The sequence below is a fragment of the Lutra lutra genome, chromosome 17, assembly GCF_902655055.1.
Source record: "Lutra lutra chromosome 17, mLutLut1.2, whole genome shotgun sequence".
Classification (NCBI taxonomy): domain Eukaryota; kingdom Metazoa; phylum Chordata; class Mammalia; order Carnivora; family Mustelidae; genus Lutra; species Lutra lutra.
In genome coordinates, this window is record NC_062294.1 from 31,273,039 (window position 1) to 31,295,062 (window position 22,024).

The 22,024-nt window shown below is 40.9% G+C and overlaps 1 long non-coding RNA gene across 1 annotated transcript in view; it reads left to right on the top strand.

Annotated features, from left to right (window-relative positions):
• Nucleotides 1-22,024, top strand: part of LOC125089964 (uncharacterized) — a 299,071-nt gene that overhangs the window by 163,616 nt on the left and 113,431 nt on the right. The window lies entirely within an intron of this gene.

Here is a 22,024-nt window from a genome sequence, read left to right on the forward strand (position 1 = left end):
AGTTCCATCCACGTCATCGCAAATGGCAAGATTTCATTTCTTTTGATGGCTGCATAGTATTCCATTGTGTATATATACCACATCTTCTTTATACATTCGTCTGTTGATGGACATCTAGGTTCTTTCCATAGTTTGGCTATTGTAGACATTGCTGCTATAAACATTCGGGTGCACGTGCCCCTTCGGATCACTATGTTTGTATCTTTAGGGTAAATACCCAGTAGTGCAATTGCTGGGTCATAGGGTAGTTCTATTTTCAACATTTTGAGGAACCTCCATGCTGTTTTCCAGAGTGGTTGCACCAGCTTGCATTCCCACCAACAGTGTAGGAGGGTTCCCCTTTCTCCGCATCCTCGCCAGCATCTGTCATTTCCTGACTTGTTAATTTTAGCCATTCTGACTGGTGTGAGGTGATATCTCATGGTGGTTTTGATTTGTATTTCCCTGATGCCGAGTGATATGGAGCACTTTTTCATGTGTCTGTTGGCCGTCTGGATGTCTTCTTTGCAGAAATGTCTGTTCATGTCCTCTGCCCATTTCTTGATTGGATTATTTGTTCTTTGGGTGTTGAGTTTGCTAAGTTCTTCATAGATTTTGGACACTAGCCCTTTTTCTGATATGTCGTTTGCAAATATCTTCTCCCATTCTGTCAGTTGTCTTTTGGTTTTGTTAACTATTTCCTTTGCTGTGCAAAAGCTTTTGATCTTGATAAAATCCCAAAAGTTCATTTTTGCCCTTGTTTCCCTTGCCTTTGGTGATGTTCCTAGGAAGATGTTGCTGCGGCTGACGTCGAAGAGGTTGCTGCCTGTGTTCTCCTCAAGGATTTTGATGGATTCCTTTCTCACATTGAGATCCTTCATCCATTTTGAGTCTATTTTCGTGTGTGGTGTAAGGAAATGATCCAATTTCATTTTTCTGCATGTGGCTGTCCAATTTTCCCAACACCATTTATTGAAGAGGCTGTCTTTTTTCCATTGGACATTCTTTCCTGCTTTGTCGAAGATGAGTTGACCATAGAGTTGAGGGTCCATTTCTGGGCTCTCTATTCTGTTCCATTGATCTATGTGTCTGTTTTTGTGCCAGTACCATGCTGTCTTGATGATGACAGCTTTGTAATAGAGCTTGAAGTCCGGAATTGTGATGCCACCGACTTTGGCTTTCTTTTTCAATATTGCTTTGGCTATTCGAGGTCTTTTCTGGTTCCATATAAATTTTAAGATTATTTGTTCCATTTCTTTGGAAAAAATGGATGGTACTTTGATAGGAATTGCATTAAATGTGTAGATTGCTTTAGGTAGCATAGACATTTTCACAATATTCTTCCAATCCAGGAGCATGGAACGTTTTTCCATTTCTTTGTGTCTTCCTCAATTTCTTTCATGAGTACTTTATAGTTTTCTGTGTATAGATTCTTAGTCTCTTTGGTTAAGTTTATTCCTAGGTATCTTATAGTTTTGGGTGCAATTGTAAATGGGATGGACTCCTTAATTTCTCTTTCTTCTGTCTTGTTGTTGGTGTAGAGAAATGCAACTGATTTCTGTGCATTGATTTTATATCCTGACACTTTACTGAATTCCTGTACAAGTTCTAGCAGTTTTGGAGTGGAGTCTTTTGGGTTTTCCACATAGAGTATCATATCATCTGCAAAGAGTGATAGTTTGACTTCTTCTTTGCCAATTTGGATGCCTTTAATTTCCTTTTGTTGTCTGATTGCTGAGGCTAGGACTTCTAGTACTATGTTAAATAACAGTGGTGATAACGGACATCCCTGCCGTGTTCCTGACCTTAGCGGAAAAGCTTTCAGTTTTTCTCCATTGAGAATGATATTTGCGGTGGGTTTTTCATAGATGGCTTTGATAATATTGAGGTATGTGTCGTCTATCCCTACACTTTGAAGAGTTTTGATCAGGAAGGGATGCTGTACTTTGTCAAATGCTTTTTCAGCATCTATGGAGGGTATCATATGGTTCTTGTTCTTTCTTTTATTAATGTGTTGTATCACCTTGATTGATTTGCGGATGTTGAACCAACCTTGCAGCCCTGGAATAAATCCCACTTGGTCGTGGTGAATAATCCTTTTAATGTGCTGTTGAATTCTATTGGCTAGTATTTTGGCGAGAATTTTTGCATCTGTGTTCATCAAGGATATTGGTCTGTAGTTCTCTTTTTTGATGGGATCCTTGTCTGGTTTTGGGATCAAGGTGATGCTGGCCTCATAAAATGAGTTTGGAAGTTTTCCTTCTATTGCTATTTTTTGGAACAGTTTCAGGAGAATAGGAATTAGTTCTTCTTTAAATGTTTGGTAGAATTCCCCCAGGAAGCCATCTAGCCCTGGGCTTTTGTTTGTTTGGAGATTTTTGATGACTGTTTCAATCTCCTTACTGGTTATGGGTCTGTTCAGGCTTTCTATTTCTTCCTGGTTCAGTTGTGGTAGTTTATATGTCTCTAGGAATGCATCCATTTCTTCCAGATTGTCCAATTTGTTGGCGTAGAGTTGCTCATAGTATGTTCTTATAATTGTCTGTATTTCTTTGGTGTTCGTTGTGATCTCTCCTCTTTCATTCATGATTTTATTTATTTGGGTCCTTTCTCTTTTCTTTTTGATAAGTCTGGCCAGGGGTTTATCAATCTTATTAATTCTTTCAAAGAACCAGCTCCTAGTTTCGTTGATTTGTTCTATTGTTTTTTTTGGCTTCTATTTCATTGATTTCTGCTCTGATCTTTATGATTTCTCTTCTCCTGCTGGGTTTAGGGTTTCTTTCTTGTTCTTTCTCCAGCTCCTTTAGGTGTAGGGTTAGGTTGTGTACCTGAGACCTTTCTTGTTTCTTGAGAAAGGCTTGTACCTCTATATATTTTCCTCTCAGGACTGCCTTTGTTGTGTCCCACAGATTCTGAACCGTTGTGTTTTCATTATCATTTGTTTCCATGAATTTTTTCAATTCTTTAATTTCCTGGTTGACCCATTCATTCTTTAGAAGGATGCTGTTTAGTCTCCATGTATTTGGGTTCTTTCCAAATTTCCTCTTGTTATTGAGTTCTAGCTTTAGAGCATTGTGGTCTGAAAATATGCAGGGAATGATCCCAATCTTTTGATACCGGTTGAGACCTGATTTAGGGCCAAGAATGTGATCTATTCTGGAGAATGGTCCATGTGCACTAGAGAAGAATGTATATTCTGTTGCTTTGGGATGAAATGTTCTGAATATATCTGTGATGTCCATCTGGTCCAGTGTGTCATTTAAGTCCTTTATTTCCTTGTTGATCTTTTGCTTGGAAGATCTGTCCATTTCAGTGAGGGGAGTGTTAAAGTCCCCTACTATTGTTGTATTATTGTCAATGTGTTTCTTTGATTTTGTTATTAATTGGTTTATATAGTTGGCTGCTCCCACGTTAGGGGCATAGATATTTAAAATTGTTAGATCTTCTTGTTGGACAGTTCCTTTGAGTATGATATAGTGTCCTTCCTCATCTCTTATTATAGTCTTTGGCTTAAAATCTAATTGATCTGATATAAGGATTGCCACTCCTGCTTTCTTCTGATGTCCATTAGCATGGTAAATTCTTTTCCACCCCCTCACTTTAAACCTGGAGGTGTCTTCGGGTTTAAGATGAGTTTCTTGTAGGCAACATATAGATGGGTTTTGTTTTTTGATCCATTCTGATACCCTGTGTCTTTTGATTGGGGCATTTAGCCCATTAACATTCAGGGTAAGTATTGAGAGATATGAATTTAGTGCCATTGTATTGCCTGTAAGGTGACTGTTATTGTATATTGTCTCTGTTTCTTTCTGATCTACTACTTTGAGGGTCTCTCTTTGCTTAGAGGACCCCTTTCAATATTTCCTGTAGAGCTGGTTTGGTATTTGCAAATTCTTTCAGTTTTTGTTTGTCCTGGAAGCTTTTAATCTCTCCTTCTATTTTCAATGATAGCCTAGCTGGATATAGTATTCTTGGCTGCATGTTTTTCTCATTTAGTACTCTGAATATATCATGCCAGCTCTTTCTGGCCTGCCAGGTCTCTGTGGATAAGTCTGCTGCCAATCTAATATTTTTACCATTGTACGTTACAGACTTCTTTTCCCGGGCTGCTTTCAGGATCTTTTCTTTGTCACTAAGACTTGTCAATTTTACTATTAGGTGACGGGGTGTGGACCTATTCTTATTGATTTTGAGGGGGGTTCTCTGAACCTCCTGGATTTTGATGCTTGTTCCCTTTGCCATATTGGGGAAATTCTCTCCAATAATTCTCTCCAATATACCTTCTGCTCCCCTCTCTGTTTCCTCTTCTTCTGGAATCCCAATTATTCTAATGTTGTTTCGTCTTATGGTGTCACTTATCTCTCGAATTCTCCCCTCGTGGTCCAGTCGCTGTTTGTCCCTCTTTTGCTCAGCTTCTTTATTCTCTGTCATTTGGTCTTCTATATCGCTAATTATTTCTTCTGCCTCATTTATCCTAGCAGTGAGAGCCTCCATTTTTGATTGCACCTCATTAATAGCTTTTTTGATTTCAACTTGGTTCGATTTTAGTTCTTTTATTTCTCCAGAAAGGGCTTTTATATCTCCCGAGAGGGTTGCTTTAATATCTTCCATGCCTTTTTCGAGCCCGGCTAAAACCTTGAGAATCGTCATTCTGAACTCTAGATCTGACATATTACCAATGTCTGTATTGATTAGGTCCCTAGCCTTTGGTACTGCCTCTTGTTCTTTTTTTTGTTGTGAATTTTTCCGCCTTGTCATTTTGTCCAGATAAGAGTATATGAAGGAGCAAGTAAAATATTAAAAGGGTGGCAACAAGCCCAGGAAAATATGCTTTAGCCAAATCAGAAGAGATCCCAAATCGTGAGGGGGGAGAAAGGGGATAAAAAGGGGTTCAGAAAGAAAAAAAAAATGAAACTATTAAAAGAAAGCTGATAAAGAAAAAATATAAAAAGGCAAATATATATATATATATTATATATAATATATATATATATATTAGATACACTATTTAAAAAACGTTTAAAAAAGAATACGGTAAAAGTTAAAAAAAATTTCGTAGAAGAAGAGAAAAAAAATTGAAAAAGAAAAAAAAAATTAAATTAACTGCAAGGCTAAAGAATCATGGGGAGAAAGCCATGAGTTCCGTGCTTTGCTTTCTTCTCCTCTGGAATTCCGCCGATCTCCTTGGTATTGAAACTGCACTCCTTGGTAGGTGAACTTGGTCCTGGCTGGGTTTCCCGTTGATCTTCTGGGGGAGGGGCCTGTTGTAGTGATTCTCAAGCGTCTTTGCCCCAGGCGGAGTTGCACCGCCCTTCCCCAGGGCCGGGCTAAGTAATCCGCTCGGGTTTGCTGGGTTTGCTTTCAGGAGCTTTTGTTCCCTGAGTGCTTTCCGTAGAGTTCCGGAGGACGGGAGTGAAGATGGCGGCCTCCTGGTCTCGGGCCTGGAGGAGCCGAGAGCCCGGGGCCCCACTCCTCAGTGCGCCCTCAGAGAACAGCGCCCAATGACTCCCGTCAACCTGGCCTCCGGCCGCGCTCCGAGCTGACAGAGCCTGGGACCGGTTCAAGGTAACCCCGAGTTTAGAGCTTACTCCTCGGCTCTGTCTCTGTAGCCGGCTTCCCCATCTAATACCGGTAAGCTCTGCGACACTCAGACACCCCCGATCCTTCTGTGACCCTATGGGACCTGAGGCTGCGCTGACCCCGCCTGGGCTTCACCCCGGTTAAGCCTCTGGAGCGATGTCCCTGAGCGGAACTGACTTAACAGTCCTGATTTTGTGCTCCGTTGCTCCGCCGGGAGCCGGGAGCCGGCCCCTCCCCCCGCGGTCTATCTTCCAGTCGCTTTGGATTCACTTCTCCGCCAGTCCTACCTTTCAGATAGTGGTTGATTTTCTGTTTCTAGAATTGCTGTTCTTCTTCTCTTCAATCTCCCGTTAGATTTGTAGGTGTTTGCAATCTTTAGATAAGCTATCTAGCTGATCTCCTGCTACCTGAAGTAGTCTCAGCCTGCTACTTCTCCGCCAATTTGACTCCTCCCTCGAAAATTTTTTTGATAGTCTTCTAGTGTTCATTTGGTTACATCTGAGGCTGAAATTCTTCTTTGTCTTTTCATGCCTTGATGTTCATATTTACTGATTTATTTGTTTTGTTTCTTTGTTTAATTTATTATCCTTGAAGTTCATTACCAGAATGTCTTGGTGTTTCTTAGGGTAGGGACAGTCCTTTCCAGTCCCAATTGGGCTTTTCTCTCATTAAGCAGTATTTTCTTTTGTTATGACTCCTTTCTCTTCTTTTGTCCCTACTCCATAGACTGCCAGTTTCTACATATGTTGGATCTTTTTATTTTTGTGCCATGGGTCTCTTTTTTATTATACCATGTCTATATTCTCTCTTTATTTTGAATCAGAGAAATTTGTGCCCCAGGGAACATTTGGCAACATCACATGCTCATTGACAAGCTACTGACATCTAATGGGGAGAGGCCAGGGACCCTGGTAAAACCCTACAATGTGTAGGACAGCCACTGTCACAACAAAGAATCACCTGGTCCAAAATGTCAGTACTGTAGAGGCTGAGAAAACACACCCGGGGATTTAGGCTGGATCCTGATGGATCTGTAGTTTTATTTTTTTTTTAATTTTATTTATTTATTTATTTATTTATTTATTTTAAGATTTTATTTATTTATTTGACAGAGAGAAATCACAAGTAGGCAGAGAGGCAGGCAGAGAGAGAGGAGGAAGCAGGCTCCCTGCTGAGCAGAAAGCCCGACGTGGGTTTCGAACCCAGGACCTGGGATCATGACCTGAGCCGAAGGCAGCGGCTTAACCCACTGAGCCACCCAGGCGCCCCAAGATTTTATTTATTTATTTGAGAAAGAGAGTGAGCAAGAGAGAGAGAGAGAGCAAGAGCGAGGGAGCATGAACAGGGACAGAGGGAGAGGGAGAAGCAGGGAGCCAGATGTGGGGCTCGCTCCCAGGACCCTGGGATCATGAACTGAGCTGAAGGCAGATGTTTAACAGGCTGAGTCACCCAGGCACCCCAGATCTGTAGTTTTAAATTATTTCAAATCCTGTGGAAGAAATCCAGAACTTCTATAGGAGTAATATGTAGATAATGTTTCCTCTTGTAGGTAATATTTTTTGATACTCATGCTGATGCTGGAGTATTTGAGGGCATGCATGTGAACATTTGAAGCACAAAACCAGAGATGTTTCACTCTACATACATTTATATGTATCTTATATTTTTAAGTGATACTATCGTAAACCTTGATTAAAACATGATTATCTAACATATTGAGGGCTTGTGCTATTTGTGTGGGTTACATTTACTAGTTAGTGGCAGCTTAACCTCAGAATATTTTTGTTTCAAACTTCATTTTTCAAAAAAGATGGTGTTTCCAGGCTGAAGTTCTGGCGTTGTTTCTGGATTATCAAACAAGTTGAAAACCTTATAATCTTCCATAAAGGTAGGAGGAGAGAATTATGATTATTAACACAATTTCTCCTAGATATGAGCTTGGACTAAAATGATATTGAACAAAATATATTTTCTAAAAGTGATTAAAAAAAAAGTCAATATCTAGCCATATTGAATTCCAGTTACTTGACGTCTGACTGAAATTTTATTTACCACTTCAATCACGTGTATTCATCAGCTCTTACCAGCATGGAGAAATTCCATGAGACTAATGAACTGACCCAGACTCACTTTATCTCCTTTTGCCATAAATACACATATTTGAGTGCTCACTGTTCTAATTGTTTGCCAATTCATTTGCATGATTTCTTTCGATCTTTCATAGAACTTAGAAAATTAATTACTTGATCTCTGTAATAATAACCACCCCATCTCCTCCCTTTCTGTATTAAAGCTAATTTAAAGGGAGGAATTTAATTCAGTAGTCGCATTGTTTACTCAAATTACACATGCATAATGAGATCTCAGTAGGAAAGGATGCAGAATGCCACCTTGAAGACTCAAATCAGTACCTCGGGGCAAAAATATGATAGTCTAACCATGTAGTTATTAAGAGTTCCCAGATGCATTTGAATGATCAAACCTGTGGTTTCTAGGGCTCTTCTCAAATCAAAGATGCTGAAAAGATTCGGGGGGGGGGGGGCAAGCACTTCAGGGGGCAGAAGTCATCAATGTCATCACTGCAGTAGGGGTTGCATAGGTTTAATAATTTCCAAAACTCACTGATCCTCTACACTTGATAAAATGATGCAATATCTTATCTTCAGTTTATTTTCCCTTTCTATGGCCATTCCTTGATATTTCCCAATATCATCTCCACAAAGTGTTAAAATAAAATAGGAACAAAACGGACACATATGGTATTGTCAGTCTGGACCGAGTTTGGCATGCCATTTTAATTTTTCTCTCTCTCTCTCAGGTCAGTAGTTCTAAGGGGGTTAACCAGAACAGTCTTCAATGAAGTTAAACACATTTTAATAATGACCTAGTTTTCATTTCGATGGATATTTATTTCAGAGGTCACTCAACCCATGGTCTCTTTGGAAGTTGTCTTTTTTTAATTCAAGGTTAGTTGCTTACACCTGACCATGTTCCAGAAGGAGGTAAAGTTGGCTTACAAGGATGCAAAATTAAAACCATGCCAAGTTCATGCTTTACTACACCATGCAACCCCAGGGGCATTCAAAATAGCAGTGAGCGCAAAGAGTCTTTTGGTCATTGCTGGATACTCTTTTGAAAACAGAGTAACCAAACAAGCTATTTGGTTAGTGTCTGCTGTGGGCTCAGCATTGAGTTGGACGCTGTGGAAGTTATAGAAAACATTACCTAATGGTTATAGAAAACCATGCCTAGTGGATTGGAACATTTCCTTTATCTGGAATTCAGCTATCCAGTACATTTAGCTATTTAGAAAATAGTCAAGAGATCAGCCTAAATAAGGAGAATGGTACTTCTAATACTAATTGAACATCTGTGTTCCTCATGCTTCGCTTACAAATCTAGCAAACATGATTCTATGATGTCCAAGTTCCTAACACGTTAGGAGCAATAAATTGGAAGATTAATAGTTTGCTGCTACAGGCAGACTGATGGCTGAAAACTTATGCAAATAAGAGAAGAGAGATTTGAAAAACAAATAGGTAGAAATCAAAAGGCTCCAGAGTGTGAGGACTTTAAGTGCAAGGATACCTAGTCATGAGGCACAATTGAGTAATGCATGGCAAAGGTGTACTTAACATCCTGTTTATCTAAAAAGACAGATACATAAGATATACCATAAATGTGCATTGTGCCGGGGCGCCTGGGTGGCTCAGTGGGTTAAGCCGCTGCCTTCGGCTCAGGTCATGATCTCAGGGTCCTGGGATCGAGCCCCGCGTCTGGCTCTCTGCTCAGCAGGAAGCCTGCTTCCCTCTCTCTCTCTGCCTGCCTCTCTGCCTACTTGTGATCTCTGTCAAATAAATAAATAAAATCTTTAAAAAATAAAAATAAAAATTAAAAAAAATGTGCATTGTGCCAAAATGTTTATGCGTTTTAAAAATCTAGGAAGAAAACCCTCAATTATCTGGAAAATGCAAGCACTCTGATGCATTTGTTTTCCGGATAGCTGAGGTTTTAGCATTGTTGATGAGGCAGGAACTCATAGTCAGCAAAGTGACAGGATGCCATTAAATACTGGGTTGTCTGTCATCTGCTTTGAGAGATTCCATGGTAAAGTAAGTGATTCTAAGCTCCGCAGGTGAAAGGGTGGTTAAGGCTTTGTGCTACACCTTGAAGCTAGAGTAGAATTTGAATAGATATTGGGGTTTTACATGGATTAAGTATGAAATCAGTGCTTTCTTGGCCTTTATACCCCTTTCTCTCTGGAAAGGAGATGGACCACTTGGAGGGTAGAGATTCCCAAAGGGGGCCGGTAGTGGTGGCAAAGCAGAATCTGCCATCTTGACCACTTTTCTCAGTGCCTCCTTCTTTCTCTCTGACCATCTTCCTTCCTTCAACTATCCCACGTCAAGTGATTCTGTTCCAGCGTGAAGTGGAGAGCAGAGTAGGGCAGGAAGAGCTATGTTCTAGGTTCGCATTCTGGAGTCTTACCAGCTATGTGACCTTGAGCAAGACGTTGACCCTGAGCTCCTGCAGAGGACACCAGTAGTCCTATGATCACAATGGTGAGTCAGCAGAACAATGCAGGCACTGAGTATTTTCTAAACCACAAAACCCTCTGAGAAAGGTTGAGTTAGTTTTCCATTGGGTGATAAGATTCTTCAGGATTCCTAATTCTCTCTTCACAAATCTAGGACCTCAGGGGTCTGATTATGGGAACAGACTGCTCTTTAGGACTTGTGCTCAGCAGTGCTGCAATGATTATTACAGGTGGTTTAAGTCTCAGCATAAAGATCAAGTCGTTGAAAAACCTCTTCCTTTCAGCATTTGTCCTAAGAAAGTAGCTAAAGATGGGCATTCTTTGGTTGACTGAGGGAAGTGTGCTAGGAAATTATAAAAACGTGGATGGCAAGACTAAAAGTGGGAATAGTAATGAGTCCAAGTTAGTCTGTCTTGAGTTAGTCTCTCACTTGAGTCCAAGTGAGTCTTTGTGGAGAGTATGATAATGATGGATGACTGCCGTTTGAACTATTATGGCCTGTGAGGTTCAAATGCACAAGCTGGAAATCCTTATCAAATGAGAGGGGGTGGTCTGGCCACTTATACAAGATGAGCCCTTTCTATCCAAACCAGCCTGTCTACCGTTCCATTTACCATGAGCAAGGCCTGCTATGTCTCAGAAGAACTGTGCTCTACTCAGGCTTTGCTTCTAATGAGATAGAACTCATTGCTCTAATTGGTTTGAGAGTGAATCCTGTTCCCTGTGTCTAGGGAGATCTGCAAATGCCCAGAGCTCACCGTGGATCTCATCTCCATCATTCCTTCGAACCCCTCTTCACCACTGGAGTCAGCGTGATCTATTTAAATACAAGCCTATAATATAACTTTATATGTTAACTATATTGGAATTTAAAATAATATTTTAAAAAATGCAAGTCTAATCACTATTCCTATTCCCCAAGTCCTCTAAAATAAATTCTGAGTTCTTTAGCATAGATAGTAAAGCCCTCTACCTTCTGATCCCCAGGTAAGTGATACAGCCTTCTGCCAGTCTCCAACTAGCATTTTATGCTCTTGTAATGCTAGAGTACTTGAAAGCCATGCCCCTCTTGCTTCTTACCATGAGACTATTTCGTACGTCTATGCCTTTGCCTTGTTCTTTATTGAAACACTCTTCTTGATCTCCTTACCTGGCTGTTCTTCCTCAGCCTTCAAGATTTAATTCAGACACCTTTTCCAACAACCTTTCTTATAATTCCAGAGTGGGGTACAAGGAAGGTTGTGCTCATTAAAGCTTGTGTGTGCCTCTCTTCTTACAATGGTACATTGAGAGGATTTTTATGTACTTTTCTAATGAGAATATGGATTTTTAAAAAGGAAAGACTGTGTTTTCTTTATATCTAAGTCATAAGCACTTAGCAGGAGGCCTGGCAGTCTGCATAGCAAGTGTTTATGTCAAATTGAGCTATCAGTTGTATTGCTAGGACATTCCTACATAGACATCCTTCTGTGAATGGAGATCTACCCTGAATACTGGACAAAGGGGAGAATTGAGGTGCTTACCAAGCCAATTTGGATAAGCTGGGTCTTGTCTACATTTTCCACTGAATGAATCTCCCTGTGTTTCAAAAGTCATTTTAGTATCTCCTCGGTTCCTTAATAGGCATTATGAGGATACATCAAATGACCAGAAAGAGCACCTGCTCCCCAAGGGTTTGTCTCCTAGGGGCACAAAACTTAAGTATGTGCTGCAAGAAAAGTGACAACCTTGGGGGTTCAGTGAAGAGACAGACTGCATGCTCCCGAGGGAGTCAGGAAAGACTTTGTAGGATAAGGGAGACATCAAATAACCTTGGGAAATGGCAATGATTTTGAGATGTAGAGATTGAGAAGAGGTAAAAGGGAGAGTGGGAGAAGATGCATTCTAGCCAGAGGAAATATCAAAGGCAACAAGATGGAAAAGCCCTAAATGAGGCTTGAGGGAAATGAGAAGAACAACCAATTGTTCTCAACTGGATCCCAATTGGTTCATTTTCACTATTTACCTCCCACCACCGTGCTCTAGCCGCCCCAGCTCCTTTCTCTGGCCCAGTGGTTCACAAACTTGATTGAGAATCAGAACCATCTGGAGGGGCTGTAAAACAGCCTGTGTAAAACACAATCTGTGTAAAACACAGATTGCTGGACCCCATTCTGGCTACAAAGTTTCTGATTCAACAGGTCAGATGATGCTGATGCTGTGGGCCATATTTAAATGTATAATCATACAACTGAGGGCCATATTTAAAAATCACTGCAGAACTTTCCTGTGGACACCACCATGGTGAAGACCTAGAGACACGTTCCTCAGTCCCACTCCAGAGACTGTAGGAGATGGACCCTAAGACTCACTTGGAACCTTGGGCCATTTGGACTCTGGAAGGAGCAGCTGCCCCCAGAAACCACAGCTCACCGCCCATTGGCAGAGAGGCCACTGCCATTTCTGTTGCAGAGCAGTCAGCATTTTCCCATCATCCTGGCAAATGAAAGACTAACTTAAACCATCTGGTTCTGTAACACCCTCCTACACCACTGCTTAAAAGCAGCCAAACATATTTTCTCTTACATTTTGTCAATAAAATATTGCTCCCCGAGGCTGTCGGCTTGTCATGTTTGCAGCCCATAAGCGATGTTGGAGCAGTTAGTGGTGGCACCAGCAAGAAGGCCATGGGGACATCCCTCAGCCTTTTGCTGCTGACACCCCCACACACCCCTCTTCTCAGGGCAGATCCTCTAACCTGATGCCCACAAGTAGTGTTTGAAAGTGGAACTAAAATTTGTCCACACCTTTTCCCTGCCGCTCTGCCCTTGCTGGCCTTTTAATTTTGTTTTGCCTTCTGACAGTGAAGAATCAATGTCTAGCATCTCCAACAGCCAGGTAGAATGTGTACACATTTATTAAGATTAATTAAAAAGTAACAAATTGTAAAGTAATAACATTAACCACCAGCAGAAAAAGTGTAGACGTTTTGACAGTCTTTTTGAATTTCATTAAAAGATAGTGGTGACAAAAGCCCAGAGACTATTTCTACTTTACTAAAGAAATAGGTCACAGATTCAATTACAGTCACTGAAGCATGGACTCAATCTATCATGGCAAATTAAGTACATTTTAGCAACCTACTTTCCTTTAAAAATTTTATAGACACTTTCAGTGGAAGAAGAAAGACTATAGAAAAAAAAAAAAAAAGAAATGGCAAAACCAAGTCCCACCCCGACTTCTCCCGTAGCTTTTGAGTAAGCATTTGGCTTATTTGCTTTGGGTATAAGACAGAAAATCATTAAGAAATACTCGGCTCGCTCACAATTATTACTCTTCACTCGTTCATGGTTTAATGATGCAGATTTGGAATTGGGAGTGGGAAACAGCTCCAAATTAGAATGGCTAGTCTTCAAAGGGGGGCTTTGTTCTCCAAGATGAGCCCCACCCCCTCCTTTTAAAAGAGGACTATTTGTACTTTACAGCTTTTTATGAAATTTTTGCCTGAGACTCTCAGGGCTGACGTTGTGTTCATTTCGGGAAAGATAAATAATTAAGTAATAATAAAAAAGAGTGCTCAAGCGGCCTGTGGTTGTGGTTTAGCCAAGTGCAAATATTGGGACAGCGAAATATCCTCTTGCCCGTTAGTGGAGTTGATGTCATGTTGACGACTGGAGTTTACGAAGGGTCTCTTGCCACGAAGCAGCGGGGGCCATCTTGAAGACCCTGCAGCTGCGACAGCAGTTGTGGAATGGGGGAGGGTGAGACCCTCGTGTTTCCCCCTTGACAAGTAAGAGCCGAGGGCCAGGACACTCCCAAACCTATCTTGGGAGTCTGTTGTTGGGTCAGAGCAGGCAGCTTCAGGAACCCAGGTTCAGTCTTATTCCTAAAAAGTGCCACCCACTCACCGATTCAGCTTAGTGCTGGCGTTTCCTGTCCCTCCACAGTCCTGCCTTTTCCCTAAGAACCCGGCCTGGCTGGCTTTCTCCTGATGCTAGCCAGGGTAGTGCAATGGGCTCAAATGAAAGAAGGGACTGCCTTGGCTTCCGAGAGAAGTGATAGAGATGCTTCTGTGGATCTCTGAATTGTCTTGCTATTGCCCAATTAGAGAGCCTCCCTTTAGCCAGGCAGAAGACTAAACTCATTGGTAGAAACCCACAGAACCTCATTTCTACTCTTGATTGCAAAAAGGCAGCTTCCTTATGGCATTGGTTTTTTTTTTTTTAATTTATTTATTTGACAGATAGAGATCACAAGTAGGCAGAGAGGTAGGCAGAGAGAGAGACACGGGGAAGCAGGCTCCCCGCTGAGCAGAGAGTCTGACTCGGGGATCGATCCCATGGCCCTGAGATCATGACCTGAGCCAAAGGCAGAGGCTCAACCCACTGAGTGCCCAGGGCATTGGGTTTTAATAGTGGACAGGAAGGTGAAGATCTCACAGGGTCAACGACACCCTTCAAAATATTTCAGATCTAGAGGTATCCTCAGTTCCCTCCCTGGATAGTATATAGAACTCTGAGTCAAGAAGTCCTTGGGTCTTCTTACACCACAAGTTCCCTCAAACTACTAAGTTAAGATAACTGGGAGCCCACAGGTCTAGCTTGCGTGCTGTGAAAATGGGATTGTTCCTAGAAGGGAAGAGTGATGAGTTGGAGGGGAGGGGTGGCTGATGTGGCCATATTGTTCATCTGCTGTGGCCATGCTCAATCTGAATAGATGGGAACACCAAAGAAACTGCCTGCTTAGGCAGCTGCCTAGCCCACCAATGAGACCGACGGAGATCGGAATGGTGTGCTGGCTACCGTTCCTGTGATTATCCTTCAGCTAACTAAATAGAGTAGTTAACGCCGGCTGCATCTTCTGAGCCTGAACCCGTCCCCGCTGCCGTGGTGGTGGGATGCACCTCACTAGCTGAATATAGACGGTTGTGGATAATATAGAAAAATTGTATATGTTTACTCTGATTTTCCAGTATATTTTAAATTCTACTCAGGACAGTGAGACACTTCTACTCTGCAAGGCCCTGGGAACTGAGACCAAAGGAAGAGCTGTTCCCATCCCAGGCATATTTGCAGGGTATGGAAAATGACTGTGGTATGGAAAGCAAGGCGTGTTGGTGTCACTTGTCTGGGGTAGGCCAAGTGTTGGTAGCTGTGTTATCAGGCTTGTCAGGTGATTGGAATGGATAGCATTAATTGAGTACCATGGATTTAAGTTATTTGCATACATTAAAATCAGCTTCAGCATGACTCCTTTATACTGTTCTCTCCTGTCATTTGGGGAACCATCAACTTCCCAAGCATCCTTGCTGCTAGAAAAGCATTCTTCTTAGTGGGAGAGGTGAAGATGATGCTAAATCTGGTTGATCTCCATCTGGGGCCTCTCACTACACCTGAGCACATGTGTGCCCAAACTGACAGGGTGGATAGCAGGCAGGGCTACCCAGAAAGACAAGTGCGTAGCTTTGCAACCTTCACAATGAATTTAAACCTCTGAGATCAATGTTGATGAGATGGATACTTGAGCACAGCCATATGAAGTCAGAAACCAGACCAGTGGGATTATCTCTAGGAATATATAAGAAATAGCTGAAGATTCTGGATAATATACATCTTTCTCTTGCTTGAGTTTTTAAAAGGTCTGACAGTGCACCAAGCTTAGCTTCCATGGGAGATGGTATAGTGTAATGGTTAGGACCATACCAACAGAAGTACCATTATAGACATTATGGATGTGATCATAATTTGGGGGATGGCTCATTCTGTCTTTAATTACATTTTCTTTTCTTAGCTTAAATATAGGAGAAAAAAAGGTATATTTTCAGAAAAAAAAATGATATTGACATCTGTTTCTGGTGGACCATTGCCAAGACAACTTATTAAAGTGGATTTGGACCTGGAGCACCTATACTTTCAGCTTCCTAGGAGTGACCTTGGCCTGCTCTTTGGAACTTTCTGACTTCCAGTTTCATTAATTGCAAACATGGAGATTCTACATGTTCTTTGTGTCCTTTGATGGGATTTTCATAGTCATTTCATAGTCAAAGTCATTAGGACTTTATGAAAAATTCTTCATATTCATGTAGCATTTACTTTACAGAACATTTCTCATGAATCATTGCATTTAAGCCTCACTCTAGCACTTTGAGATAGATCTTATCATTCCCAATCACAAATGAAGATGTGGAGCATTTCCCAAGGCCACCAAAATGGTTCACTGGCTCCCAAGTTCAGCAGTATTTCTAACAGACCATAAGTGTATCACTTTCAATAAATGATGTCCAGGAACATGCCTAGGGAATTGTAGTGTGTGCTGTAAATGGTGTATTGTATACTTATTTGGAGGTTCTCCCTTTGATGTGATGTAAAGAGAAAGGTAGCCCAGAAGAAACAAGACTTATTTACAAGAATCAGTCATTCATCACTCATTAGCGGCAAAGTTGGTACCCAAAGAGCAACTGAATCCCTATATCTAGTGCTGACTCAGAGGAGGCCCCCTACTATTGATCCCTTTTACCATTTACACTTTCTTCTGCGGCTGGTGTTCACTTCAGGTGACACATAGCTGACCTATTAAACAGTCATCTTTGTCCACATGGAAATTAATGAACTGATAATCGCCTCTGGTATATACCAGTGAATTCGAGCTCAGGAAGTAAAAGGAAACTCTCTGTAAAGTAGACTAACCAGGGTTTCCCGGTTGAGTTATTCCCTTCCATCTGAGTCTCATTCTGCCTTCCCCCATGCCTGCTCTCCGAGAAGCTCAACCATCACTTGATGAACTTGGCATAATAACCACGCACAGCTGGACTGCAATACGGTTTGAGAAGAAGAACACTCACAGCCTGTGATGTTACATGAGCTTCAGTTTGTTCAGACCATTTGCCGTGTCAGTCTGACTCCAGGCATCAGTGTGAAAAATGCGAAATTTAGTTACCTTTACAGATAGTAATAGCAACAGTCATACCTTGAAATTTCGTAATATTTTTCAAGTTACTATGCACATTCACACATGTTTCAGGCAATTCTTACGACAATTTGGTGAAATAGACAGGATTATTATTCGTAGTATGGAGTAAACAACCCTGAGACTTGGGGGGAATTTTTGACCTGTTTTCTCCTACAGCTGGACAGGGGCAGACTTGTTTCTTTGCTCATGTCTTGCCTCATTGTCTTGCCTGTCCAGGGGCACTTTTCTGGGTATAGACTACTTGTAATTTTGGGAACTCCTGTGTTCCCAACCATTTTGTTCCCAGCTACCATGTTCTTACTGGACCTTATCCTCCTGACCATACTTGACTGATCCAGGGATGGACACAATGATGCAATACAGGTCAGACTTTCTCTACAATGTTTCAAATTGGAAATGGGAGAGTCAGTCAGGAAGTTTCCAATAAAGGAAACTTAGCCTGCGATTTTTACTGTGTTGATAAAGCTGATCTGAGGGGAAAGTATCAAGCTGACAGAGAAGCAGAGCTGGGAGAAAAGGAGAGAATCTTGATGGCAGTGATGTTTCCGGCTCCAACTCTTCTTAAAACAGCATCCCTTGGGAATATCCTCTTGCAATAAACTTCTTTTTTTCTATGTCTATCCAGCATACCCTCATATTTTTAAATGAATAAAGTGACAGACTCTCACCCTAACAACTGTCTTGATCTGTGTCAGAAAGGTGACTCAGGTTTTCACGTTTGTCCTTGCTCAGCAGCTCCTTATTGAGCTCATCTACATAGCTGTGGACATTATTAAAGTTGATGCAGGAAATTGAACAGGGCTGCTAATTAGTGAAGCAGATCATACATATTTAAGATCTTGCTGTAGAAACTGAGCTGTATGTAGGTAAGTGTTTCCTCTACCCCTACCACGTCAGTATCATTCAGAACCATGAGGATCATTAGCTCTCACTTGACATAAGCAGATAATTACATTCCTGAAAAGATTTTAGTGAGATATCATTTCTCTGCTTTTCAAATCAAGGTTCTGAATCCTTAATGTCATAGGAATATTTCTGATTTGTGTAGAGCTTAGAATATGGAGCCAGGTGGCCGAGTTAAAAATCTCAGCGCTGGCTTTCACTATCTCAGTAACCTGGGGTACATTTCTTTATGTCTCAGTTAAGTCATCTGTAAAGTGGGCAATAATGGTAGAGCTACTTCTTAAGGTTATACAAAGGCTAAACAAATCAATATCCATAAAGTGCTTAGAATGGGGCTTGTATAATATGTGCTACATAAACAGAGCTATTATTTTTCAATGAATTTTTATTTTGGAACCCCTTCCACACATGAAGAACTCACTGTAGTTATTATAAATGAGTATGTTACAGTTGCGCTTTCAAATATAAAGAGTAAAACAAGATCTCTAAATAATGGAACATTTCCACATACCTCTCAGGAGCTGAGTAAAAGATATGAAAAACATAGTTAATAATGAATAATTTTAAGTGATTCTGTATAAAGAACATTCAGAATACTACCAAGTAACAAAGGAATGTTAGAGAAAGAGGGATTTAGATGAGGAATTCCTGAAATGTTTATGTTTAAGATAAAGATACTTCTAAGGGTAGAAATTGAGTATATGATCACAGATTTAGAGACAATCTTTTTAGTTTGAGCTATTTTGAGAGCAACTTAGAGATGGGAACTAATCCATGTTTGTATCCCAAACACCAAGCAAAATTTCTGAAGAACAACACTGGTTCTCTTTCTTTTCTTTCTTTCTTTTTTTTTTTTTTTTTTAAGATTTTATTTATTTATTTGACAAAGAGAGAGATCACAAGTAGGCAGAGCAGCAGGCAGAGAGAGAGAGGGAAGCAGGCTCCCTGCTGAGCAGAGAGCCTGATGCAGGGTTCGATCCCAGGACCCTGAGACCATGACCCGAGACGAAGGCAGAGGCTTAACCCACTGAGCCACCCAGGCACCCCTCTCTTTCCCATTAAATGTGAAAAAGACTTTTCTCTTTTGATTTTACACTGCTGTCACAGAATACTGGTGGCAGGGTTTGTTGGTGGAAGTATGATGGGAAGAATGACATCCTCACTTTTTTGCAGTTAACCAAAGATTTTCAGGCCTGGAAAGCGAAAGGGGAAAATTTTCATATTGTTCTTTGTTTAAGGCTCAGAAGCATTATGGGCACACAATAGTGATTTCTTACAGAACCTAAGACACTACGAAAAGAACGAGGGTGGATCATTTTTATGTTAGAAAAATGTAAAAGACAAGGTCGTGATTACCACCGAGAGATAAAATGAGAGAAAAATGTGTCTGTGTGCTAGGGATTTTATTTCTTTTAACTCTTGCTCCTTGTGTGATAATTTGTTGATGTCCAGCTATCAGAGTGAGTAGTTAATTGTCATTTCTCTAATTGCTAAAACTACTGAGAAAAAATTATGTTTGCACCATGATACCCAACTAGCCGCATCCAAGACAATGTTTCTAACTCTGTGCACTCTCTATCTCTGAGGCAGAGCTGCTTGATAGTATCTACTGGACCATTGCAAATGACATCCCAAAAGAAATCGGATGGGGATTCTTACAGAAGGGTATTTTTTCAAGTGCAGCTCCATTAAGCAATAGGCAGCATTGTACGTCAGAACTTTCAGCTATTTTATAAAATGTAGCAACATTTTAGATTTTTATTTGATAATTCTTAACAGTCTGCTCTACAAGTGAGGCTAATTAGTCAATTCTGAAAACATGTGTATAGACCCGTGCATACTATTTAGGGGGTACACAAATTCACTGTGGAGTGAATTTGGAGATCTTTTCTGAGAGATTTGAGATTGATGGGGTGGAGCTAATGGGAGGTTGGTGTACATGTAATGGGAGGGGAGGTACATGTAATCCTCAACAATGCATTTTGGAAAGGTCAAAGGAGAACCCATTTTCTGGCAAACACTTCCTTCTATCTCAGCAACTTAAAACTATCAATAAAATGTCCAGCAATATAATTTTTACATTTGTGTAGTGTTTGTATTAACAAAAGTTTTTTGTGAACATTATCACCTTTAATTCTCACAAAATGCTGAAATAGGTAGCTCTTACTACCCCTGGAAACATTACTAAAGAGGAAACTATTGTTTGGAGAAGTGAGTGATGGGGTAAACAGAATAGGCTCTGAGATTTCATTAGATAGCCCTCCTCCTTGCAGACATTTATGTAAGGGACCTAGCAAGTTTCCAATCCAAGAAGATTTTCTGTTCTTTAATCCACCCCCCCGGCCAAGTTGTAGTCTCTTAATACTTACCTACTCTAGAAGTCTGACCTCTCCAGGCCTCCTAAGCAATCCTCTGCTTTCTAAGCACCAGGTCTATGAATCTGGTTTTCCAGTTTTCTAAAGCTGTTTTCATAAAGCCTTCTTTGAGACATTCTGTTTTTTTTAATTTTATTTATTTGACACAGAGAGAGAGATTGATTACAATCAGGGAGAACAGCAGAGGGATAGGGAGAGACAAAAGCAGACTCCCCATCGAGCAGGAAGCCCAATACAGGGCCCAATCCCAGGACTCAGGGATCATGACCTGAGCTAAAGGCAGATGCCCAACCAACTGAGTCCCCCAGGTGCCCTTGGGACATTCTTTAATAGATTTTCTTTTAATTGTGCAGCAGTGAAGACAGACCTAGAACCCTCACAAATTTTTATTTATTTGAGGCCATGTTTTATAATTTATTGAATTCCAGAAAAAAAGGTAGATCTATTTCGATTTTCCAGAATCTGTTTCCTCCTTCTGGCTGTCCTTTTGGATAATGCACTTATTCTTAGTAATGAGAATTTAGGGGAGATTGATGCTAACCCCCAGTTCAGTGGAGAAATTCTGAATAGATCAGGACAATAAGCCACACTCAGCTTCCTAGCTGAGACTGGTTCAGACAAAGACCCAGTCCAAACCAAGGAGAGGCTGAGTCACAGGTGAGGGAACTCTAGGGAGAGGCACCTAAACAATGTGGTTCAGTGGGACTTTTGGAGACGTGGACCTACTTAGATTATTTTATTACCATGAGGAGATAGTCTGGGACCACTGAAGCTGTGAGGGACACTTGCAGATGAACCTAAGACTTCAAGGATTGGCATTCTTTGGCAACTCAGACTTCTGGACTTTTCTAGAATGTGAGCCAATACATTTCCTCTGTTTTTTAAGCTAGTTTAGCTGGGTTTCTAAGCTCATAACAGTGTGTGTTTGACCCTCATATCCACGCATGCTGACTTCTGATAAGTCCTTTCTCCCCTTCCTCTCTTTTCACCACTCCCATCCATGGAGGGTGAGAGCCGGAGTCCTAAGACTTGAGTTCTTGCCTACCTCCATTACTTACCTGCTGTGCGTATTGAAAAAGTAGATATTCCATATTGCAGGTTTGTGAGACAGTGATGATAAAAACGATATTTTAACCTGCAGGGTTATCAGGAGAATCGAATGAGGTAATGATGATAAAAACACCACAGAAATATGAATTATCTTTGTGAAAAATGCCAATTTAATCTAGAAATTGTTGTCCATCCCATTTCCCTCAGGTTCTTTTCAGGGACAAATGTATAATGAGCTGGGAACAGATCTATAACCAGGTAGAAGCAAGAAGGGTCATATGCAAATAGGTCATAGGTAGAACAAGAGTTTTATCTAAATAAAACTCCAGTTTCCTGGTGTCATAATTATTTTATGTAGGGCCTGATTTAATGCATTATGGAATATTCCACTGAATGAAATCATTGCAGACTTCAAGCAGCAAGCGAAGATATTAAGAAGCAGAGTTCGTACATTGTGATTGATCATATTAAAATAATTTAGTTCAAAGTAGGCATCATTATATCTCATCTAGAATTTCCTCCTAATGTGAGGAAATGTTTCTGCATGGTAAATTTGCTCAATTTTGCAGCAGCTGTTCCTGAGCTGAAGACCCTTATAGCTCCCTGGGGCTAGAATGTTAAGGGTTCTGGAAGCTCGGCAGTGTCCCTTTGA